General features: G+C 34.7%; 1 pseudogene; it reads left to right on the top strand.

The window, feature by feature from the left end:
- Positions 1-14,776: 14,776 nt before the first annotated feature.
- LOC114367217 lies at positions 14,777-19,327 on the top strand (annotated as a pseudogene).
- The last annotated feature ends 7,615 nt before the right edge of the window (positions 19,328-26,942 follow it).

Here is a 26,942-nt window from a genome sequence, read left to right as displayed (position 1 = left end):
CAACATCTTGATGGATTGAGTTATTATGATGTATCAAAATGTTCCATCAAATTCTAAGATTTTTGAGATGTGATTGTGTCTATGTACATTTCACCCTCTAGGCTGATCCAGCTGTCATGGTACTGTGTGGAAATCCTTTCATATTCCCAAAGTTTCACAATGTGATGTGGTCTGAGTCTTATTGAGATTATAATCGGATTATAGGACTTGCTTTCTAGATAAGGATATGATCCAATCCAAAGGATATACAATCTATTAGTCTTAAGTACTAGATGCGTAAAGTCTTATTGAGATTATAATCGGATTATAGGACTTACTTTTTTGGATGTGGATCAAAATTTGATCCGATTCGAAGGATACCTAATCCCCTAGCTTTAAGAATTAGATGTGTAGAGAATGAGTGATGTGTATAAAGATACTATTCAATCTGAAGCATACATATATTATTGAGAATTGAGATATATATCCTAAAGATAATTTAATGTGGAAACTTTAAGTACAAAAAAGCTCTTATAAGTATGTAAGGAAAAATATTTAATTATGGTATCTCAAATGTAATAACTTATAATAAAAAAGTAATGGAGAAAAATTAACAAATATATATTAGTTAACCACAAGTCATACAGGTTGCAATCAATTCTCATAAAAATTGAGATTTCATTATTAATATAGAGTATTCTTTATAAATTGAGCCTTTCAATGAAGTAAATTACGTATATCCATTTTCCCAGTCTTCTTCAAATCGAACGAATTAAGACTAGCACAAATTATTAGTTCTATTAAAATTAAGAAAAATAGTCTACTGTCGACCAATGATCCAGTAAACCAATGTCTAGACCGGTTGATCATCGGTTTAATTTTTAAAATTATGACTAAAAGTATATAAATAAAAGTTATTTATTTATTATGTCTCAAACGTAATAACATAAAATAAAGAAGTATCGGAGAAAAAAATTAACATAACAAGTTGGCATTAGTTAACCAAAATTCATTTAGGTTACATTATTCAATTCTCGTAAAAGATATTAAGATTTCATTAACAAAGAATATTCTTAAATTGAGCTTATCCAAGAAGTAGATTGCATATGTCACTTTTCCTCCTCTTTAAATTGTATTAACTAAGACTAGTACAAATTATTAGTTCTACACATTACATAAAATTAAGGAAAATGATTTACTATCGAAGAAGAAATTGACTTATTAACATTTCATCAATAGAGCATGGAGTAGAACCATTGATAGATTGACTGGAACTCGATTCTTGTGCAAATACTCTTGAATCCATTCTACCATGCATAAAAAATGCAGGTTCTCGTGGAGTTAGCAATTCAATTCTATTGAACACCTAATAAACCAACTTGAATGCATTTAATGACTTCATTTTTAGAAAAAAGTTTCTTTCATATATGGGTCCAATATGCTTAAGAGGGTTTGATCCCTCCATTGTCTCCAAACCTATAAAAAGTTGTGAAAATTGAAAATCCAAATTAATACACGTCTTTGCAATTAAATCAATTTGAATTATCATTGAATATGTCACTTTTAACCTAAAGAACAAGCAATAATGCACAGGAACCGAATTGCTATATTATTATACTCACATAACTTAAAAGGCCATCAACAACACCATGTGGCTCATAAGAACTTGAATTCTTTTTACCAGTAATAATCTCCAGAGTCGTGACTCCAAAACTAAAAACATCTGATTTTTCAGCAAATTTTCCTAGCATTGTGTATGTTGGAGACATGTAACCACTATAAATAAATAAAAAACAAATCAATATTAATTTAATAAAAAAATACTATGTGAAGAAGTAAGAAATTAAATGGAAAGGAAGAATATTGTTTCAAACTTACTATGTTCCTACAATTCTATTTGTACTCCCTTGGTCTTGATTTATTTTAAGAATTCTAGCCAGACCAAAATTTAAATTTTTTGGAATAACGATGTATGCTTTGGGTTAAGATAGTTCATGTAAATAATGAATTCCTTGAGCAATTCTTTTTATAATATTGTAGCGTTGTTGAGACCAACTTAACATCTTTGCTCATTGAGAATTTGCATGTTTAAGTGAAAAATGAAAGAGTGAAACATGTTTTGGAATCCATAAGTTTTGTTCGGTTAAATTTGTATATGTGTGGTATATGTGTGTAATTCATGAACCAAAACTAAATAGTGTTTAAGGGTGACAAATGTCAAACCAAATAAAAAGTAGTTGATAATTATTATGTATAGGTATATTTTGAGACTAAATCATATAGAAATTGTTAAATTTCCTTTCTTATTTCTTCATTTTTATGTGAATATTTGGAATTTTAATATTATTTAAGTTTTTGTGTAGAAAGTGTTCAAATTTGTGAATTTATAGTGCTTGGTGTATAATTGCCACAGAAAAATAGAGTAAAGCCAGAGAAAGAAAATTGAAGATCTGAAGATGCTCGCTCAGGGAGTCTTAGACGCTTAGCGCGGCGTAGTCGCTCAGCAGACAGAACACACTTAGCACAAGGAAATATGAAGAAGTCTGATATGTGAAGACATGCTTAGTGCAAGTCACGCGTTGAACGCACGAGATAACCTTCATACTCGCTAAGCACGACAATTGTGTTTAACGCGAAGGTTGCATAAAATCCAAGTTGAACTACATCTATAAAAAGAGGAAGAGGAGAAGGTGTAAGACACACAAAATATTCAAGATAATACAATTCCTTACTGAAGAAAAAGGCGAGAAGCAGGAGAATCAACCATTAAGAGTCATTCATTCCCTTCATCCCCTTTCTTATTTATTCCCTTCATTACTCATTACCCTTTTGTAATTGTAAAGCATCTTATGATAATGACAGGCTAAAACCCCTTTTGTTGGGAGTTTAGCAACCAATTGCTTTTAATGTAATTACTTTTCCTATCTGTTTAATGTTATTTTAATTTTCATTGTTTCTTTTTTGTGCTTAATTTCATTGTATATGGTTTGATCACCCATACTCATGGTAATTTTTAGGGGAGACATTGGAAAATGTTTATCTCTAAAGGAACTAGAAAAAAATCTAAATAATTCATCTCTAGGGATAGAATGAATTTTATTTAATTTGTTATACATCTCTATTATTAATGTAATTTAACTGTTTTACCTCTTAAAGAGTTTGAGAGAGAAAATAAATAAATTATACCTTCCACATGAGGGATCGTCGTAAGAATAAATGAGTAGATGCAGATGATAATTAGAGTAATCTAAATAGAGAAAAATTCTTAACATTACATCAAGAGTAACTCTGGTAGGCTAAGCCCCCAACATCTTCATCTTCTGAATTAACTTTTGCTTCTAATATTGACTTCTCTCCTCTTGTCTGTTTTAATTAATTAATTTCATTTTATGTTTGTTTTTCTCTCTTGTTTATTTTAATTCAATTTTATGCCAAATTATTTTATTGTTCTTTTCACAACCTTTTAAACCAATTTATTAATTGCTTGAAAATTATATATTCACCTATCTAAGTACAAACAAAGTTTATGTGAACTCAATACTCGAACTTCTTTTTTACTTTACTAGTTGTACAATTGGTGCACTTGCCAAACCGATTAACAAGTTTTTTGGCACCGTTGCCAGGGATTTTGTTTTTTGTACTTGGTAATTTGGATATTCCAATTTTAAAGCAATTAATTTTATCTTTTAATTTTTATTTTTGATTTAATTTTTCAGTATATAAAATATAAAAAATAATAATTTTTTTCTTTAATCATTCTTTATTTTTAATTTTTATTGTAATTTCTGTTAATTCTTTAACCTTGATAACCTATGTTGTAGTTGTTTTTCTTCTTGTATGCGAGGTATAATTTCAGGAAACAACATTATTCCATTGGATCATGAGATTGAAGCAACTTGCAGAAGAAATAATGTTGCAAGAAAAAGGTGAGAACAACAAGAGGTACATGCTAATCAAGGAGAGAGAATCATGATCTTCTATATCATCTTATTCTTTCCTTGTAATCAACTCACACCCCAGTTTTGAAGAATGCATTATGGCAGAAGACCAGCCGCAGAGGATATCTCTGGAGGACTACTCTAGTTCCTCTACACCTCAGTACTTGACCAGCATTGCCCGACTCGAAGTTCAAGCAGCCAACATCACCTATCCACATTCCTTCATTCAACTGATTCAAGACAATCTCTTTCATGGTCTACCAAATGAGGACCCATATTCTCATCTTGCCACATACATAGAGAACTACAACACAGTGAAGATAGAAGAGTTCCAGAAGATGTCATCCACCTCAATCTATTTTCTTTTTCTTTGGCAGGTGAAGCAAAAAAATGGTTGCACTCATTCAAAGGGAATAGCTTGTAGACATGGGATGAGGTGGTCGAGAAGTTCATGAAGAAATATTCACCATAGTCCAAGACTACTGAGGGGAAGGTTGAAATCTCATCATCCCATCAATTCCCTAATGAATCATTGAGTGAAGCTCTTGACCTTTTTCATTGTTTACTCTGAAAGACTCATACTCATGGGTTTAGTGAGCATGTTTAGCTAAATATATTCATTGATGGCTTGCGACCCCATTCTAGCTCACATCTCAAGAAGAGTCTTCGTGAGCTCACATCTCAAGATGCATTACTAGCTCAAAACAAGCTTCTAGCCAAGCAAATTAAGACCCTTACAAAGACCCTAAACAAGCTTCCTCAACAGTTGCATGCAGTACAACTTGCTCCATCTTCAGTCATGCAAATTGGGGGATGTAACATTTATGGTGGGGCCTATGAGTCAGGCATGTGCATGACTCAAGATGATGCATCTAAAGAAGTCAACTATATGGTCAATCCAATTCGTCAAGGGTTCCATCAAGGAAGGCCTCCAGGATACCATCAAAGGGGAAATTTCTCTCAAGGCCAAGACTGGAGATCCCATTCTAAGAATAACTTCAACAAGGATCAAGGAGATTTATCTATTCGGCCTCCCAATCAAGGGCCTAATGTATATGAGAAGACCACCAGGCTACAAGATACTATGAGTCAATTTATGCAGGTTTCTCTATCAAATCACAAGAGCACTGAATTAGCCATAAATAATCTAAAGGTACAAGTAGGCCAATTAGCTAAGTAATTGGATGAAAGGTCCATATGAAGTTTTACAGCCAACACTAAGAAGAACCCCAAGGAGGAGTGTATGATAGTTTTCACTAGGAGCCAGATGAGGGAAAGCGATGAGAAGGAAAAAAGAGCTGAGGGAGTGTTGGAAGATGTGAGTGACGAGGAGAGAGAGAAAAAAACAGAGATAAGAGGTTGAAAATAAAGAGAGAAAAAAATGAAAAATGAAAAAAAAAATAAGAGTAAGAAGAGTGGTGATGAGGTCTTACTCTCTAAGACCAAGAGTCAGTTGGCTAGGGAGGATAGAAAGGAGATACGATCAGTCCCAGTGAAGGAAGTCCCATATCTCTTGGTGCCATCAAAGAAAGAGAAGGAATAATATTTTGCTTGTTTTCTTGACATCTTCAATAAGTTGGAGATCATCATTCCCTTTAGAGAGACCTTATAGCAGATGCCTTTGTATACTAAATTTTTTAAGGACCTCCTCACGAAGAAAGTGAAATATGTCAACAAAGAGAACATCATGGTGGAAAGAAATTACAGTGTTGTGATCCAAAGGATTTTATCATAGAGATTCAAAGACCCATGAAATGTAACCCTCCCATGCTCTATTGGGATGTGTCAATGGGTAAAACTCTCATTGATCTAGGGGCAAACATCAATTTGATGCCATTCTCTATATGTCAGAGAATAAAAAATCTAAAGGTTGATCCTACTAGAATGACTCTTCAATTAGCAGACCGCTCCATTACTAGACTATATGGTGTAGTTGAAGATGTCCTGGTCAAAGTTCGCCAATTCACTTTTCTAGTGGATTTTGTGAAAATGGACATAGAAGAGGATTTTGATATTCCATTGATATTGGCAGACCATTCATGCTTACTGCAAAATGTGATGTGGACATGGGGAATGTCAACTTGGAGATGAGTGTGGAGGACCAGAAAGTCACCTTCAACTTGTTTGAGGTGATAAAACATCCCAGTGATAACAAGACTTGCTTCAAGGTGGAGCCAATTGAGCAAGAAGTTGACCTTGTTGGGCAGCACCTGAAGTATGTGTTTCTAGAAGAAGTGAAGCCAAGCCAGTCGTGAATCTAGCAAACCCTTCCATTGTCTTCTGAGGCCAAGGCGAGTCAGGGCCCAAGCCACTCTAGACGCTCCACTAGCTCCACCTCCTGTGATCCCTCCTCCAGCCACCTCTTCTACAACCGACAAACCTTTTCTCTATTCCTCTCAGCCAGTGCAAGACCTCCCAATGCTGCAAAGCCACCATCACAACCAGTACCTACTGATGCAGAGTCTCCACCATCTTTCTCCCTCCAGCAGTTGATGATGACGCCAAAGACATTCCTAGCCCAGGTTGTTTGGCCAAGAGTCCAACTTCCCTCTGTTGGGGGCGTGACACCTTTAGCGTTGGTGGTGATGATGACTATGTTGCGGACATCATTGTTGCTTAGGGAGCTTGGGATCTAAGGCCGCCATAGGATTGAGGCCCATTTTGATCAAGAGTTTTCTTTATTTTTGTTTTATTTTATTTTATTTTTTGACATTTATGACAATTTAATTTCAATGGTTTGATAACTGTTAATTATGAATATATTTTGGGGTTAAATAATGTAAGAATTTGTTATTTTTCTCTCCTAATTCTTCATTTTTGAGAAAATAATTGTTAAATTAACACCATTTAATTTTTTTACAAAAAAATATTAAAAGTGGTGAATTTATAATGCTTAGTGAGTAAAATAAAGCCCAAAAAATAGGATAATTCAGGAAAGCAGGGATAATTAAGAAAAATAGACTAATTAAGGAAAGCATGTCTAATTAAGGAAAGTAGGGTTAATTAAGAAAAACAAACTAATTCAGGAAAGTAAAGGTAGGCTTAGCGCGAGAAGCCCGCTTAGCATGAAGGTTGTGTGAAAACTAAGCTAATCTACACCTATAAAAGAAGAAGAGAGAAGAAGGAAAAAAACACACAGAAATCTCAAGAGAATACAATTCCTCATAGAAGACAAAGGCTAGAAGAAGAAGAAGTAATCATTATTAGTCATTCCTTCCTTCCATCCCCTTTTCTTGCGAGAGATCAAAGTTAGAGTATACTAGTAGATGCATGTGTAAATTGAAATAATGATAAATAGAGAAAAATCATTAGCATTATATCAAAGAGTAGTTCTGATAGGCTAAGTTCACAACATTCTCATATTCTAAATTTACTTCTAAAATATTATTGGGTTCTCTATTTTTTTGTCTTTAATTAATTAATTTAAATTATCGTTTTTCTCATAACCTTTTAAAATAAATTTTCTTTAACTTTTTTTACTAATCAAATATTCATCTACCTAAATACAAACAAAGTCTTTGTGGATAAGATACTTAAACTTCCGTTTTAACTTTATTACTTTGGACGAATTGGTGCACTTGTCAATCCATCAACAAGTTTTTGGTGTCGTTGCCGTGGACTTTGTTTTTTGTACTTGGTATTTTGGATATTTTAGCTTTTTTGAGAAATTTATTTTTCTCTAATTTTATTTTTAATTAATTTTTCCAAAAAAATTAAATAAGTAAAAAAAATATTTAATTTTCAAATTTTCTTTATTCACTATAAATTTTTATTTTTTGTTTAAAATTTTAATTTCTATGATAACATGCACGGTAGTATTTTTCTTTCTTGTATGCGAGGAAAAAAATCTTGTTCCATTGGATCTAGACATTGAAGCAACGCGTGGAAGAAACAACACTGCAAGAAGAAAGAGAGAACAACAAGGGAATCAAGAACCATAATCTTCTATATCATCTTCTTCTCTTCCACATCCCAACTTTGAAAACACATCATGGCAAAAGACTGACCACACAGGATCACCTTGGAGGATTACTTTAGTACGTCTACACATCAGTGTTTCACAAGCATAGCCCGACCTGAAGTTCAAGTTGCCAACACCACTTATCTACATTCCCTCATCCAATTGCTTTAAGGCAATCTCTTCCATGGGCTACCAAATGAAGATCCATATGCTGATCTTGCTACATACATAGAAATTTTCAACACGGTGAAGATAGCAAGAGTTCTTGAAGATGTCATCCGCCTCAACCTATTTTCTTTCTCCTTGGCTGGTGAAGCAAAAAGATGGTTGCACTCGTTCAAAGGAAATAACTTGCAGACATAAGAAGAGATGGTGGAGAAGTTCTTAAAGAAATATTTTCCAAAGTCCAAGACCGCTGAGGGGAAGGTGGAAATCTCTTTATTCCATCAATTCCCCGATGAATCACTGAGTAAAGCTCTTGACTACTTCCATGGTTTACTCCGGAAGACTCCTACCCACGGGTTTAGCGAGTCGATTCAGTTAAATATATTCATTGATGACTTGCGACCCCATTCGAAGCAATTACTTGATGCTTCCACTGGTGGAAAGATCAAATTGAAGACACTTGATGAAGTTACGGAGTTGATTGAAAACATGGCAGCTAGTGGCCATGCCATCCTTCGTGATCGAGCTTACACACCTATAAAGAAGAGTCTTCTTCAGCTCACATCACAAGACACACCATTAGCCAAAAATAAGCTCTTAGCCAAGCAACTAGAAACATTGAGCAAGCTTCCTCAACAGTTGCATGCAGTGCAACATACCCATTCTTTAGTCATGCAATTTGGGGGATGCAACATCTGTGGTGGGGCCTATGAGCCAGGCATATACATGACCCAAGATGATTCATCTAAAGTGGTCAACTATATAACCAATCCACACCGTCAAGGGTTCCATTAAGGAAGGTCTCCAGGATACCATAAAGGGGAAAATTTCTCTCAAAATCAAGGCCAAGGTTGGAGATCCCATCCAGAGAATAACTTCAACAAAGATCAAGGCGGTCTATCTATTCAGCCTCCCAACCAAGGGCTTAATCTATATGAGAGGACCACTAATTTAGAGGATACTTTGACTCAGTTTATGCAACTTTCTCTGTCAAATCACAAGAGTATTGAATCCACCATCAGGAATCTAAAGGTTCAAGTGGGCCAATTAGCTAAGAAATTGGCTTAAACGTCCACGGGCAGTTTTATGGCGAACACAGAGAAGAATCCCAAGGAGGAGTGTAAGGTAATTTTCACTAGGAGTCAGAGGAGGAAGAATGCAGAGAGAGAAAAAAGAGAGATGATGGAGTATTGGAGGATGTGAGTAATGAGAAAGTAGATGCCCTTAATCCTAGTGAAGGACGTCCCACATCCCTTGGTGCCTTCATAGAAGGATAAAAAGCGATATTTTTCTTGGTTTCTTGACATCTTCAATAAGCTAGAGATCATCATTCCCTTTAGAGAGACCTTACAAAAGATGCCTTTGTATACCAAATTTTTTAAGGACCTCCTCACGAAGAAAGGGAAATATATCAATAATGAAAGCATCATGGTGGAAGGAAATTTCAGTGCTATGATTCAGAAAATTTTACCATAGAAATTCAAAGACCCAGGGAATGCAACAATCTCATGCTCTATTGGGGATGTGTTAGTGGGTAAAGCTCTCGTTGATCTAGAGGCAAGCATCAATTTAATGCCCCTCTTTATGTGCCAGAGAATTGGAAATCTAAAGGTTGTTCCTACTAAAATGACTCTTCAACTAGCAGACCACTCCATTATCAGATCATATGGTATAGTTGAAGATGTCCTGGTCAAAGTTCGCCAATTCACTTTTTTGGTGGAGTTTGTGATAATAGACATAGAAGAGGATTTTGATATTCCCTTAATATTGGGTAGACCATTCATGGTGATGGAAAAATGTGTTGTGGACATAGGGAGTGAAAACTTAGAGATGAGTGTGGAGGATCAAAAAGCCACCTTCAACTTGTTTGAGGCAATAAAGCATCCTAGTGATAGCAAGAACTGCTTTAAGGTGAAGGCAATTGAGCAAGAAGTTGACCTTGCTGGCAGCACCCGAAGTCTGTGTTTCTAGAAGAAGATGTCAAGCCAATTGTGAATACAACAGACCCTTCCATTGTCTTCCCGGGGCCAAGGCGAGTCAAGGCCCAAATCGCTCCAGATGCTCCACTTCCAATGATCCCTCCTGCAACCACCTCTTCTAAAGTCGGTAAGCCTTCTCTTTTTTCCTCTCAACTAGAGCATCTTTTCCTCATTCTACAAAGCCTTCACCATTGCCAATACCTTTTGATGCAGAGTCTTCACCAATTATCTCTCCAGCAGCTAGTGATGACACTAGAGGCATTCTTATCTCAGGTTGCCTGGCCAGGAGTCCAGCTTCCTTCTATAAGGGGGGGGGGGTGATACCTCTGGTATTGGTAATAATGATGCCACAAACGCTGGAGCTAATGATTATTATGTTGCAGACATCCCTGCTACAAAGGAAGCTTGGGATCTAGGGCCCACACAGGATTGAAACCCATTTTGATCTGGATTTTTTTTAATTTTCTATATTTGTCTTTATTTATTTTGTTTTGTTTTCATTTTCATTTATTTTATTTTCATTTTAAATTCTTACATTTAGGACACTTTAATTTTAGTAGTTTAAACTCAATCATTTAATAGTTTAATTTAGTTCGATGCATGATAGAGAAGTAGACACTTATTAATTGGTTGCAATACATTTTGAGTGAATCAATTGCATGAGTAAGACTAAATGCGTACTAATGGATATTTTTTGTGAATTACTAATTGTCGTGCAAGCAGGCATCAGTGTAAGTTATGGAGTGTGAACTAAGAGTACAAGATGTAGAAGCAAAGCTTCATGATGAATCAAGATTGATTCAAAGATGTTTTGATGATAACTAAAGATGATAACAAAAGATGATGACAAAGGTGATGACAAAAAGCTCAAAGGTCAATCAAAGAATGAGTTCAAGATGTTCAAGATAGAATCAAGAACCCTTCAAGATTCAAGAGGAAAGTTGATTTCAAGAATCAAGAATCAAGATTCAAGAGATCAAGATTCAAGAATCAAGAGAAGGCTTAATCAAGATAAGTATGAAAAGGTTTTTTCAAAAACTGAGTAGCACATGGATTTTTCTCAAAACATGTTGTTTACCAAAGAGTTTTTACTCTCTGGTAATCGATTACCAGATTGTTGTAGTCGATTACTAGTAGCAAAATTGTTTTGAAAAAGTTTTCAAATTGAATTTACAACGTTCCAATTAATTTCAAAAAGTTGTAATCGATTACAATGTTTTGGTAATCGATTACCAGTGCCTTTGAATGTTGAAATTCAAATTCAAATGTGAAGAGTCACATCCTTTCACATAAAAGCTTTGTGTAATCGATTACACTAATTTGGTAATCGATTACCAGTGATTGTTTCTGAATAAATCAAAAGATGTAACTCTTCAAATGGTTTTTGACTTTTCAAATTGGTTTTAAGTTTTTCTAAAAGTCATAACTCTTCTAAATGGTTCTCTTGACCAGACATGAAGAGTCTATAAAAGCATGGCTTTGTTTTGCATTTTCAATCTATCTTTTCCAATTCATTCTTTACACAAGCAATTTTTTCCGCATTGATTTCTGAGTCTCTTTGAACTTCTTCTTCTTCTTTGTGCCAAAAAGCTTTCCAAGAGTTTTCTGGTTTTCTAAACCTTGAAAACTTGTGCTATTCATTCTTTTCATCTCTTCTCCCTTTGCCAAAAAAAATTCGCCAAGGACTAACCGCCTGAATTCTTTTTGTGTCTCTTTTCTCCCTTTTCCAAAAGAACAAAGGACTAATCGCCTGAATTCTTTTGTGTCTCCCTTCTCCCTTGTCAAAGAATTCAAAATGACACAGTCAGAGAATTCTTTTGATTCTTCCCTTTCCCTTATACAAAAGTGTTCAAAGGACTAACCGCCTGAGAATTCTTTTGTATCCCCATTCACAAAGTATCAAAGGTTTAACCGCCTGAGATCTTTGTCTTAACACATTGGAGGGTACATCCTTTGTGGTACAAGTAAAGGGTACATTTACTTGGGTTTGATTGAGAACAAGAGAGGGTACATCTCTTGTGGATCAGTTCTAGTGGAGGGTACATCCACTAGGTTCAAAGAGAGTAAGGGAGGGTACATCCCTTGTGGATCTTTGCTTGTAAAAGGATTTTTACAAGGTTGAAAGAAATCTCAAGGACCGCAGGTCGCTTGGGGACTGGATGTAGGCACGGGTTGTTGCCGAACTAGTATAAAAACTCTTGTGTGTTTGTCTCCTTCTTCCCCACTCTTTTACTTTTCGTTGTGCATTTAATATCCGCTTTTACTTTCTGTTAAGTTTCTCTTCTACTCCTCATTCTCTTAACAATTTAGTAAAAGCCTTAGAAGAGTAATTTTTTAATTAGTAAAGTTTTAGGAATAATTAATTCAACCCCCCCTTCTTAATTATTCTGAGACCATTCGATCCAACACAAGAGTGAAAAGGTTAGTATTTCTGACAGAAAAACATGGAATGAGAATCTGAATACTTCAATGAAAACCGATAAGTTGTGTGATCTTTAAATTATGAGAGAACAATTGGTTTTAATTTTATGATTTTGCATGTTTCTTGGATTGCTTGAAATACGTGTATGATGTGGACATGATCAAGACCTTGTTTATTATTTTAATTCAGCTTCTTAGCCAAAAGTCATCCTGTGAATGAATTTATCCCTTGCACCCATTTTGAGCCTAATGTAAAAGAAAAATTATCATTGGAACCCAAGCCCAAAATGTTGATATCGACTAACTACCTTTCCTTAGGTTGTAGGAGAGTATGCTAAGCCCCAAACATCTTCATCTTCTGAATCAACTTTTGCTTCTAATATTGGCTTCTCTCTTCTTGTCTGTTTTAATTAATTAATTTAATTTTGTTTTTTTTTCTCTTGTTTATTTTAATTCAATTTTACGCTAAATTATTTTATTGTTTGTTTCACAACCTTTTAACCAATTTATTAATTACTTGAAAATTATATATTCACCTACCTATGTACAAATAAAGTTCCTATGGACTCGACACTCGAACTTCCATTTTACTTTACTAGTTGTACAAATTGATGCACTTGTCAATCCATCAACAGCAGCCAAGGCTCTTGTTTAACACATATTCATAAATAAGTATTTTCTCTTTGTCTTCAAGACAAAAGCTAATGAATTCCACAAGATTTCTATGTTGAAGCTTTCCTATCAATAAAGCTTCATTGTTGAACTCATTTGCACCTTGGTTGGAGCTTTTTGATAATCTCTTCACTGCTCTTTGTTGTCCACTGAGAAGAATTCCCTAACAATTAAATCATTATTTATGTAAAAAATAAGGACATAACTGTAAGTACATATATACCACATTATCTCAAATTACACTACTAGAAAAATGCAGTTTAGCGATCGAAATTATTTGTTGCTATCAACAACCGAAATAGTGGCTGAATAGTTCTAGTCATTATTTGTTTAATTATCTTCTATAAAAATAAATATTAAATATTATACTAATAAAGGTATAAAACAATTTAAGAAAAATCAATAAAGATAATTGAGTGATAATTAAGTTAGAAAAATTAATAAAAATAATTAAATTTTAGCCACACATATTATCCATGGAATATGCATGAGTGAAAAATGTAAATTTTATTTAGGAATATTACCCATGAATAGAGGTGTGTCAGTGCACTACAATCCAGTGAATTTTATGAGCAGCTATTTTCATGGCCCAAGCCAACCCTCGACGGGCCAAAAGGGTCGGCCTATGGGCTCATTCAATTTAAAAAAATGAAAAGTATAAAATAAATGGAACCATGGTGCATGGGACATATCCATGTGATGTTTTAAAATTTTAATCTAGTCCAAAGAACCATTAATAAGAGGCATGGTGCAACATAAAATCTTTTATTTCCAAAGAATCTATAATTTATATTTTAATTCTCTTTTAGTATCTCTAGTTTGAAAATAATTTTTTTAGTCCTTATAATTTATATTTTAATTTTTTTTTAGTCTCTATAACTTGAAATAAGTAATATTATCAATTAATTAAAATGTGAAATCATTTTAAACTATGATTAAAATACAAATTATAGAAACTAAAAAAAATTAATTCAAACTATACTTTCAAGCTATAGGAACTAAAATAGAATTAAAATATAAATTATAAGGACTAAAAAGACAACTTTTAAACTATAAGAACTAAAAAGGAATTAAAATATAAATTATATACAGTAAAAATTTTTTCAAATCATATAAACTAAAAATATATGAATTGTTAAACTATAGAGATGAAATCACTAATTAAATAATCTTTAAAAAGCCCTTTTATTTTGCCCCTTCAATGCTCCCACTCATTGGATGCCATGGTAGCATAAATGACAAAAGAAATGGTGAAAGATAAATAGTGACACACTCCCAAAGGTCCGTTTACTGTGCAGTGATTAAGCCTCCTCACCCTGTTAGCCTTTCACGAGTCCCTATGATACTATTTTCCCTTCCTTGATACAGGGTAAAGAAAAGAGGAGCGTGATTACAAGCATATTATTATTATTATTATTAACTTTAGTATGATATGAAAAATATTTTTTGGAGTTAAGTTGTCTAGAATTTAAGAGAGAAATAAATGATTGATTTAATTAATAATATAATATTATAAAAGAAAAAAATAAATTATTAATTAAATGTTTAAAATGTTAAATTATCAAAATATAATCACAATATTATAGTATAATAGTGAAGTGATAAGTGAAATTGTAAAAGTACAAAAAGCTGGGGCCAACTATCATCCCACCGTTTAAACATTACACAACTTTACCATTTTCCTCTCCTTTTGTCCTTTTATTCTCATCTGATCTCACTCACTCACACACACTCTGTCACGCACCCACACCATTTTACACTCCTCTCTCTCACTCACTCTCTTCTGTTATAGCTGTACCACGTTTTTCTTCTCCATCTCAGCCTCAGTCCCAACACCATTCCCATGGCTGCTCTAGCTCTAGCACTGCTTCTTCTGGCTTTCAGTGGCACTTCAAGTATGTTTTTCTTTCAAACTCCTTTTCCTTTACTCTCCCTTCTCACTTTTTTTTTAGTTAAAACCCTTTTCCATTTTCCATATTTTTAACTACTGGATCTATCTCTCTCCTTTCTATTTTCTCACTATCTTCAAAGAACTAACTTCCCTCCTAGCTAAGGACATATTTGGTCATGTAACAATCATAAGCACCACATTTCTCAACATGACTTATAAACATCTAGTGTAGATTCATGTGTCCTTTGCTCTTCAAACCGTGTATACACCTTTATTAATGCAAAAGCCATAAGCTTCTCTCCTAGCTACATGGTTCGTTTGCAAGGATAGAAGCGAGGCGATCCTGCAGAAAACCTTGGACTATGCTTGTGGAGCTGGTGCTGAATATAACCCTCTCCGCTAAAACGGGTCTTGTTTCCAGCCCAACACCGTTAGGGCCCACTGTAACTACGCCGTGAACAGCTACTTCCAAAGGAAGGGTCAAGGGTCCTGCGACTTTGCGGGAACAGCCACTGTTACTGCATCTGACCCCAGTAAATCCTTCAATCTCTCTTTTCTTTTTCTTTTTTTTCTCTCTTAGCATTTATTCCTTGGAACAATAATCGTAGCTGACCCTTTTATCTGTTTCTCTTTTTCTTGATGAGCAGGCTCTGGCGGTACTTGTGTTTACCCTTCTAGCGTCAGGTATGTATTTGTATTTGATCCACCCATCATCAAGCTTTCTTCTGGTTTAATATGCTAATCTTTTCTTTTTTGTTTTACTAAAGTTTTAATATTGTTCTTTGGTTTTCAAGCTTGCTGATGGTGGTGTTGAACTTTTTACTTTTGTTTATCATAGTAATAATATGGGGGATGGGGCACTTGCATAGATTATCGATTTGTTATGAGTTATTATCTACAAAAGAGAGTTCTCTTTAGTCTTGGGGTTGTGGTGGGGGCATTGCTTTGCAATATGCATATTCGCAGCTGTGGTTGTGTAATAGTAATAACATTTTTTAAAGCATTTTTAATAGCATTTTTGTGTAATAGTAATAGTTTAGTTTTTAAAATAAAGTAATAATCCTTAGAAAACATTTTCTATTATCGTAATAAACTTTTGTTAGTTTATTTAAATTTAAATTTATCATTTTTTACCATGATATTATTAAATCGATGATAATAAAGACCACATTATGTATGAATGGAAGAATGTCACATTAGCTTTAAAGATTTTTTCCCACTTTTTCATGATACTAAAGTAACAGTACGTACTACACTCATACTCTCTTTTTATTATCATATAGAAGAAAGAAGAGGAAAATTTCTAATTTTCTCTTTTAGTTTTTTTAAGAAAAGTATGAAAGTAGCGTAAAAAAATAAAAACATAAAAAGAAACATTACTCAAATAATTATTTAAGTAAAAGCCCGCCATGATAACGTAAATTAAAATGGGTACAAATGATGATGAAAAACTGAAAAGTATAATATTATCCTTACTTTTGAGGGAGTGTAGTGTAGTTGAAGGCAAAAAGGTTTGGAGCTAAGAAAATAAACTCAGCTCAATAGCTGATTTTTTTGGGTATACATGCCCATTAACGCTTATACCAAAGATCAGCGAAAGCATCGAACGGACAGAAAAGAAGTAGGATACACGAAATACAACAAAAAAGAAATAGGATACACGAAATACAACAATATGATAATCAAGTTATGAAATTGCACAAGAAATAATAATAATTAAAAGCTTTAATTAAATAAAATCATAAAAAAAACTGAAACTGCGATAGTCCACACCGGATCAGTAAGGAGGGGAAAGGGAGAAAGACAAAGAAAATTACAAGTTTAATCGAGAAGAAAGAAAAACTTACAAAGATTGTTTCTTAGAGCCTATCTCACTTCTCTCTAAACTATTTGTGTAAAAAGATATCTCACAATGTGTTCAAGGACTCTTTATAGAATTGAAAAATACTTTAACAACAGTTTAGGTTATTTTAACCTAGACTATTTCTATAGTTTAGGTTACAATGAAAATTTAATCCTCAACTAAATTTATACCAAAATAATTATCTTCGTTCTGAAAAAATCATCTGAAGAGTACGTCGACTTGGCGTCTTCCTTCTTTGACGGAAACTCCTTCTTCTTGATCTTGAAGTAGTTGAAGAACCTTTTTTAAGTTCTTGGTCAGATGTTCCTTCAACATGAATCCTGCTAGGAAAGCCGCTAGCTTGGATTTTTTATTAAGAAACAATGAAATCTCTAGATCAGTTCTCTTAAGAAACACTGGATGAGCTTTCAATCATATTTTTACCTTATCTGGTTCTTCTTTTGTTGCATCAAATTGGTTCCACCACTTGACAAAGGCATGTCTTTGCAACAATGAAAGTTGTTTGTTATTTTCTGTTTTGCTGTATCTGTATTGCCAATAAAATATCCAAGCAAGAGCAAAACTGGAAAAATACTTGAGGTCTGGTGGAATTCATGATTCCTCAGAATTGAACAACTTCTTGAACCGGGAAAATCCTTGTTGAAACTGGTTATGGAAAATCTCAGGAATTGGTCCAAAAAATTTAGACCACTGAAGGAATCAGTTTGGAAAATTGTAATTCGTGTTGTTCTTGAAATAGATCAATCACGAGTGCTTGAATTTGTTGTTCTGATGCCAAAAAACCTTGGTCCATGAATCCTTATAGTCCCAATAATTATAACCTATTGAATTAAAAGGTTCAGAAATTTTTTTGAACTCATTCAAGTTGTTTCCAAAATGTATGGGTTGTAAAACCTTTAGAATTTGGATTGCTGAATGAATGTTTAGAAGGGGATCATTTTGATCTTTGAAATGTTTAATAGAGATTGAGTTTGAATATATTAAAATGAACTCATAGAACGTTATAGTTTTGTTATTGGCTGTTGGTTTGAAATGGAAATTAGGAGGGAACTCCTTGCTGTGACTTTAAAGGCATTCTTGTCCCAGTATTTCGGTTTCATCTGTAAAATAGTTGAAAATTTATTTTTATAAATATAATTATTAGACGGTTTTGCGGCTGGTGTTGCTGTTGGTGTAATTATTTGTTTTCCCTTTTGAGTATTGCATACAACTTTTGAATCTCTAGTTTTTTGGATTAGGGTTTGGAGGTCTAATTCAGATTCATCATCTGACTCAGAGGCTATGTCATCCTAGGTTTTCTTTGGAAGTTTGGTTAAGTCAATTTCTTGAAGGGCCAAGAGTGTTTCGATTGGAAAAACATAGGCTGCTCTGAACTATTTTGAGGTTTGTGGTTTTGAAAGATCCTAAGTGGATGACTCAGATTTAATTTCAACAAGTTGGGTTGATGACCCATCTTGTTGTTTTGGTTTCTGGGTAGATGACCCAAGTTGGGTTGATCACCCAGTTTTGGAAGGTGAAAAAACCCTTTTTGGGGATGGCTCTGGTAGAGCCAATTTGAAACCTTTTTCGCGACCTCTTCCTTCTCGTATGGAGGCACTAGCTACCTTAGGCGGCATGACAAGTTTTTAGTAAGAATTCACGAGAAATATAATCAGGTAGATAATTTGAGGTGCCTTTGAAATACTCTATTTCGAAACAAAAAACACTTAAAATTGCTTGCCATCTAGCAAAAATTTGTTTTGAGGCAATATTTTATACATCTTTTTGTAAAATTTCTTTGGTTGATTTACAATTAACCCTTATAAAAAACTTTTGATTTAACAAATCAGATTGAAATTTGGAAATGTACAAAACAATTGCTAAAAACTTCTTTTTTAACAGTTGAATATTTTTGTTGTGCTGAGTTCTAATGTTTTGATGTATATGCAATGACATTTTCTCAGGTATTAACTTTTTGTTTGAGGATACCACCATAACCTATGTCAGATGTATCTGTTTTGACAATTTTGAATGCCTACGAAATTAGGAGATACAAACATTTTATGGATTGAACTTTGAGCTTGATATTCTTGACAACCTGGATGTGAATGTCAGACCAAGGAGGAGGATTTTTTCTTAACCTATCATGTAGTGGTCTGACAATATTGTTCAAGTATGGTACAAATTCACAGACATAATTTAGACACCCTAAAAACCTTTGTAACTGGGTTTTGTCTAAGATTTGGTTTGGGAATTTGTTGTCAAACTCAATTGACCTGTCTATTGGTATAATTGTTCCCTGATGGATATTGTGACCAAGGAATCTAATTCTTGTTTGGAAAAGATTGATTTTGGTTTGAGAAACTGCAAGTCCATTTTGTTTGATGATATTAATAAAGGTACACATGTGTTTAAAATGTTGGTCAATGGTTTGAGAAAGGATTAACAAATCATCAATGTTAACACTGACAAATTTTGAATACGAATTGTAGATATCATTCATGATTTTTTGGAGTTCTTAAGGAGCATTCTTCAGACCGAATGACATAACATTCCATTCATATTGCCGGAAAGGAACTATGAATGTAGTCTTGTACCTATTAGTTTCCTTTATTTGGATTTGCCAATATCCTGACTTCATGTCAAATTTTGAAAATATTTTTGTAGAGTTCAACCTATTGAGTAGATCCTTCTTATTTGGAATAGGATACCTAAAATCCATTGTAATGCTTGGTTCAAAGATTTGTAATTTATGACTAAACGAGGTGTGTTTCATGTTCAAGTTCTACTTGCTTGTTGACATAGAAAGCAACACAAGACCAAGGGTTTTTGCTCTTCCTAATTAATCCTTTATTAAAGAGATCCTTGATTTCCTTTTGGCAATATTGAAGAAGTTCTTCATTCATTTGGATTGGTCTGGATTTTGTGGGAATATGTTTTTCCTTGAAGTCTTTATCACAAGGGAGATTGAGTATATGCTTTTTCTGATTTCAAAACGCACGTGCCAAATCGAAGCAAATTGTTGATTGGATGTGTTTTAGTAAGGACGATATTTTTTCTTTCATTTGAGGTTTCTCTAGTTGGATTTGAATATTACTAAAGGAATCTTCATCCTTCAAAAAGTTGATTTGGTTAATCTTCCTTTTTGATGGAAGTTTGCTTGTGGAGCTTCTATGGAGGTTGGATTTTTGAGTTTCAATGAGTTCCTATAATGGTGATTTTCCATCATGAAGATGCAGTGGAAGACAAAGGATAAGAGATGAGAGGAGGTGTCATCTACTAGGGAATAAGCCATGGAAGAAGGAGCTTCACCATCAAGAATGTGCCTTGGATAAGAAGCTTGGAGATGATGCTTCAATGGAGGAAAAGAAAGAGAGAGAGAAAGAAAGATGAGGGAGCATGGAATTGAAGGAGGAAAAGAAGTTGAACTTTGAGTTGTGTCTCACAAGACTCTCATTCATCAAAGTTACAACAAGTGTTACACATGCTTCTATTTATAGCCTAGGTAGCTTCCTTGATAAACTTCCTTAAGAAGCTTCCTTGATAAGCTTGCTTGAGAAACTTCCTTGAGAAACTTCTTTGAGAAGCTTCCTTGATAAGCTAGAGCTTAGCTACACACCCCTCTAATAGCTAAGCTCACCTCCTTGAGAAGCTAGAGCTTAGCTACACACACCCCTCTAATAGCTAAGCTCGCCTCCTTGAGATGAGAAGCTAGAGGTTAACTATACACATCCCCTATAATAGCTAAGCTCACCCCATGCCAAAATACAAGAAAATACAAAAATGTCCCTACTACAAAGACTGCTCAAAATGCCCTGAAATACAAGGCTAAAACCCTATACTAATATAATAGCCAAAATACAAGGCCCAAAAGAAGGAAAAACCTATTGTAATATTTACAAAGAAGAGTGGACCCAACCTTGGCCCATGGGCTCAAAAATCTACCCTGAGGTTCATGAGAAACCTAGAGCCTTCTTTAGCAGCTCTAGCTCAATTCTCTTGGAGTCTTCTATCCAATACCCATGGGGGTAGGACTGCATCAGCCCCTCCTTCTTGAAAATGATTTGACCTCAAATCCCAAGGTCCTTGATACTCTAGGCTCTTTCCTTCGACACTTGTAAAAAGAATAAAAAACATATATATTAGCAGTGTTGAGTATGTTAAAGTAGGATATGGGTATCTTCTCATGAGGGAACATGGTTCCTCATCAACTCAATGAGTGGTGCTACAAGTATAGAAAAATATGGGACAAATCTTTTGTAAAAGTTTGTTAAGTCATGGCAGCCCCAGATTTCCCATATACTTGGTGAAGTGGGCCAATAAAAAATGACCTTTATTCTTTTAGGGTTCGTGGGAATCCCTTAATCACTATTTAAAAAATTAAGGAAAGTAATACAATAAAACATACATTTTTCTATATTTTCATGTTGATTATTCCTAAAAAAAAGTACAACAAACCTAAGGTGTCCCATATAAGCACCTAGGTTTGTATTAAAACCAAAAATAAGAAAAAAAAACTACCTAATGAGTCCCTATGTACATGAATCACGAAGATGTTGGGTGCATGAGTGATTTTACAAAAGAGGGTTGCAACACTCAACACATTCGTCATATCACTTATTTTAGGGATTTGGTGCCTACTGATACCTATTTTGGACACAACCAAAGCACAAGGATTTAAGCTCTTACGAACCAAACCCTTATCTGACTAAATGAAAGGGTGCCTCACAATGTGGTTGGGGACTCCTTATATAGCCAAAATTATACATAAGACTGGTAGTTTTGATCGAAACTATTTGACTGTTTGTTACAAGAATATTAGTTTTGATTGGTATTTATTTGCTACAGGATAAGTGCTACTGTCCGGATCTTTTATAAATAAAATAAAAAATGGTTATGTGATCGTAATTACAATTTAATCTAAGCTAATACCAAAACAATCATCTTCGTTTTGGTAAAAGGGATCTTCTTCTTCAGACGAGCTTCCTTCTTCCTTCTTTGATAAAGAACATTCTTCTTCTTATTGTTGAAGAATCTGGAGTACTTCTTTTAAATTTTTAGCTAGACTTTCTTTAGACCTGGAGCTAGCTAAGAAAACAGCTAACTGAGATTTTTGGTTCAGAAACAATGAGGTCTCTGGATCTGCGGGCTTGAGGAATTCAGGATGGCCTTCAAACCAGATTTTTATTTGATCTGGTGCTGCCTTGGAAGTGTCAAATCGTGTCCACCATTTAATAAAAGCATGTCGCTGTAAAGGTGGAAACTGCTTGTTGCCTTCTGTTTTACCATACCTGTATTGCCACGAAAAAATTCATGACAATACAAATGTGGAGAAATACATCAAATCCCCAAGGATTCTTGATTCCTGGGTATTAAACATATTGTTGAACTGTTCAAATCCTTGTTAAACCTGATCAGGATAAATGGCCGAAGTTTGTCTGAAGAAATTCCACCAATTCGGGAAGTTATAAGTTGTATTGGTCTTGAAGTAAATTAACCATGGGTGTTTGAATTTGTTATTCTTGTTCAACAACTAGGAATCAAGAATTCCAGCCGATCTAATGTATTTTTCCAGCTTTGCCTTGTCATGGATCTTTTCATGGCAATACAGGTATGGGAAAACTGAAAACAACAAGCAATATCCACCTTTGCAGAGACATGCTTTTGTAAAATGGTGGACACAATTTGATACCTCAAAGGCCGCTCCAGACCAAGTCAAGAACTGGTTCCAGAGTCACCCCGAATTTCTCAAACCTGCTAATCCAGAAACATCATTATTTCTGAATCAGAAATCTCAGCTTGCGGCGTTCTTGGCCAGTTCAAAATCCAAAGAAAGCCTTGCCCAGAACCTTAAGGAAGTTCTCCAGCTACTTCAACAAGAAGAAGAGGAGGAATCTTCAAAGAAGGATGCCGGATCTTCAGAAGACATTGATGACCAAGATGATGATCCTTTCTACCAAAATGAGGATGATTGTTTTGGCATCTCATTAGAAGATGATTAATTAGTTCCGATTTTTGTTAATTAATTTGTAATTTCGGACAATACTACCTGTCCTGTAGCAAATAAGTCCCGGTCAAAAATAATTGTTTTGTAACAACCAGTCAAATAGTTCTGATCAAAACTACCGGTCAAAGAATTTTGGCTATATAAGGAGTCCTCAACCATATTGTGAGGCACCCTTTCATTTGGCCATTTTTCAGGTTTTCGAGAGGAGGTGCTCTGAAAGAAAAACTTTTGTAAGCGTTTCTTTCAAGTTTTAATAAATTTCTATTTCTCATACGTCTCCCCTCTTCCTCTTGTACCGATCCTATGCGGCTCTGTCGCCGCTTCGGTTTCTTTGTTTATGAAAACCTGGGAATTGTAAGCCGGTCTCCGGAGTGCCCTTGATACCTGTTTTGAAAAGTTTACATTTCGATCTCCGTTTATCATACTGCATTCCTACTTCCTATTTTTCCGTTAGGTCCTTCTCCGCTGATCTTTGGTATTAGAGCCTGATGGGGAAGTAGTAATAGTGTCCGTAAGGGCATATGTTAACTGAATTCATGGATCTGAACTGTGTATAGTAATTTTAATTTAAACAGTATATGTTTGAACAATATTTTCTGGAAGCACAACAGTCTGATATTTTAGTTGAATGATACGGTAACAATAAGTCCCGTGGATGAGAAAGGGCAGTAAGGCTAAGGTGTATTGTTCAAATAAAATATTAAAACATAATATACTGGTGGCTATAGGAGTAGTGTTCAAACTATATTGTCCGTAAAAAATAAAATAAAAAAAAATAAAAATCTTCTTTATTTTTCAGATCCAAGAAGTTTAGTAACATATAACCTTTTGGAAACATTTCTATGGAACCATATGACGGCAAAGATACTAAAGGATGAATCCAATGTCTCGCCTTTTACGTTCTTTCTCTCGCATTTTTTTAGATCAAACTCATCTTCATCCTCTTCTTCAATGAATTCAACCAATAATTTACTTAATGAACAAGATAACCAGACCCACGAGGTCGTCCCAAAACACAATCTCTTCGATGAGGAAGTCCGATTCGAAGACATAAATCAAAATATGGATAACTGGAACATTCCAGAAATACCTCAGGATAAGCTGTACATTCCTGAAACAATTAAAGACAAACATAATTTTGACTATATAATAAAAATAGTAGAAAACAATATTCCTCTAGGACAAGATATAGGGGAAGAATTTCATCTGCTTTCAAAAAATTCTATTTATGAACATAGCCGTAAATACAAGTATTTACATATCGGTTGTGTATAAGTAGCCATCAAGTCCTTAATTGATTTGGGCATAGATGCTGCATTTTTAATGTGCCTTAGAGATATTAGGCATAACAAGTTTGAAGATTCCTTAATTGGAACAGTAGAAACAAGCTTAGGATAAGGTCCAATATACTTCAACTGTTATCCAAACAAAACGGTGAGTCTAATGGACAGAAACATTCTTGACTCTCTGTTTTTAAATATCCACTTTCATGACCTTGACATGAAAAAGGATCAATCCCAGCAGCTTTGATCTATAGGATTCAGTACAAAGTAATGAATACTTGTGCTGTAACGACCCGCCTCGTCGCTACGGTATCCACACTCTAATATTCGATAATTTCAATTTTTATAAAAAGAACTCCCTTAATTTTTGCTTATGAAAATAGAAGTGATCTTGTCACAACATAAATTCATCCAACAACACGCCATTACTTAAGTGAATATGCATAATTACATAGAAACAATAATTCGGTACATGTCATACACATAACGAAAATTAAATATGTTCATATATATATAATTAAAATTCCAGTTTTACATCTTTAACTCAACAAAATAAAACTTAAAAACCAACTACGGAGGAGTTGATTACAAAACACAACTCTCTCCCAAAATAACGCCAACGTCATCACGTCGGCTCGGCGGCTCCTCACCAGAATCTTACTCCCTACACCCTACCACTGTCATTCTGCTCCCACGAACAAGGTTCGAGATCATCACAGGTATCAACCACACGATACAAAATTGCAAGGATGAGTTTATTATAAAAGAACCAATACCAATTCCAAATAACCACAATTAGCAAGGAACATAGGCAAACATGATAAGCATATGCAACAATCATTATTCAACACTCATATCCAACAAATATTCATCATTCACATCCAACAATTACTCATCATCCATCCATGGACCCAATCAAGACTGCACAGAATGATGCATGCACCTGACTCAACACTCAGATGCAATGTGGTACGTACCAACAACAACCAAATCTCAGGAAATAGCCTAAGCGTGTCCACACGACACTCTCACTTAGGGAACTGTGCTGAGTTTGTCGAGACCACCCGGTTGTGCACTTAACAGCCCCCCTCCCATAGGTGATAAGCCTGGGAGCCCAAAGGTGTTCCCTACCAGGTGACAGCCCCCTAGTACAAAGTACACTTGGCCACAATTACTCTATTTCCTGTGTCGTATGAGCTATGATCACGGCCAAAAGTAAGTGCCAAAGACCATGGACCAATTAAAGCGCCTAAGCATCCCCTCAGAAATGCTTAGATTCTCTAACCACGCTAGTTACCCACGTTTGGGCCATCCGACAAGGTCAGTGCACTCTACCCCCCATGGCATACACTTCATACGACATATGATCGTGGCCAAAAGCTAGTGCCAAAGACCCTGGAAGGTCAGTGCACAGTGCCCCCCACGACCCCACGATCATACACAACATCCAACGTATGAACGTGGCCAAAAGCTAGTGCCAAAGACCCTGAAAGGTCAGTGCACAGTGCCCTCCACGAACATACACAACATGCACATGCCAATGCATTCCCAACATCAATCAACAAATCATATTTCCATGTCATTCACAACATAAATATCATCTCATCTCAATGACGTTATCAACAACAACAACAACAACCTCATTTCATATTCACATATTCATCAATAATAACAATTCATGTTGACATGGTCTTTATTAACAATGTCATCTCAAATCAACATCATCATAATTATCATTATCATCACATATCAATTAAAATCCTCAATAGCAACATCAACAACAATTCAAACAACCACAACAATATCATTTCCACACGCATGGTCTTCAAACAACACATTTCAAACAACCAAAACAATATCATTTATCACAATACATACATACATACATATATATATATATATATATATATATATATATAACAATTAGGCTTACCAGCCTGTCCAAAACAAAAGAAAAAACAGACCTTTAGGAAAGAAGCCCAGGATCATAAGCCAGCCAATAAAAGAAGATTTTCAAAACAAAGATACTCTCAAAAACCCTCAACCAGTAGAGAAATGGAAAATCCTAAACAAAAAATAAAATAAAAAATAACGTGCTACAATTGTGGAAAACAAGGCCACATTAGCAAATATTGTAGACTAAAAAAGAAGTTAACAAACCTTAACCTAGAACCCGCAATTGAAGAGCAAATAAACAATTTGCTCATAGAAACCTCGGAGGAGGAAACAGAAACTTCATCCTCCGCGCTTTCCAATAAAAACCTAAACCTAATCCAACAAGATGACCAACTATAATCAACAGATGATGATGGGCAAATCAATACTCTAACGAGAGAACAAGATCTCTTGTTTGAAGCAATCAATTCCATACCTGACCCCCAGGAAAAGAAGGTTTTCCTGGAAAAACTCAAGAAAACATTAGAGGTAAAGCCTAGACAAAAGGATTTTATCACGAACAACAAATTTGATGTTAGTAACATACTCAAGAGATTAGAAAATTCTTCAACCAAACCAACGACAATCCAAGATCTCCAAACAGAGATAAACAATCTAAAAAGAGAGGTAAAAGAACTTCGTCAACAACAAGAAATTCATCAGATCATTCTTTCTCAGCTCGAGGAAGATAGTGATTCTGAAAGTGCCAACAACGGTGAAGAAAATCAACCAGAAAATTTAGAAGATGATATGTTTATGGGATTAATCAACAAGATTAAAATCCAAAAATTTTACATAAACATAAAAATAATTATTAATGATTTCGTTTTAGAAACAATGGCCCTATTTGACACAGGGGCTGATTCAA

The sequence above is a fragment of the Glycine soja genome, chromosome 9, assembly GCF_004193775.1.
Source record: "Glycine soja cultivar W05 chromosome 9, ASM419377v2, whole genome shotgun sequence".
In the NCBI taxonomy this organism is placed as follows: Eukaryota; Viridiplantae; Streptophyta; class Magnoliopsida; order Fabales; family Fabaceae; genus Glycine; species Glycine soja.
Note: the sequence above shows the minus strand (reverse complement) of the source record. Positions and strands in the feature narration are given on the sequence as shown.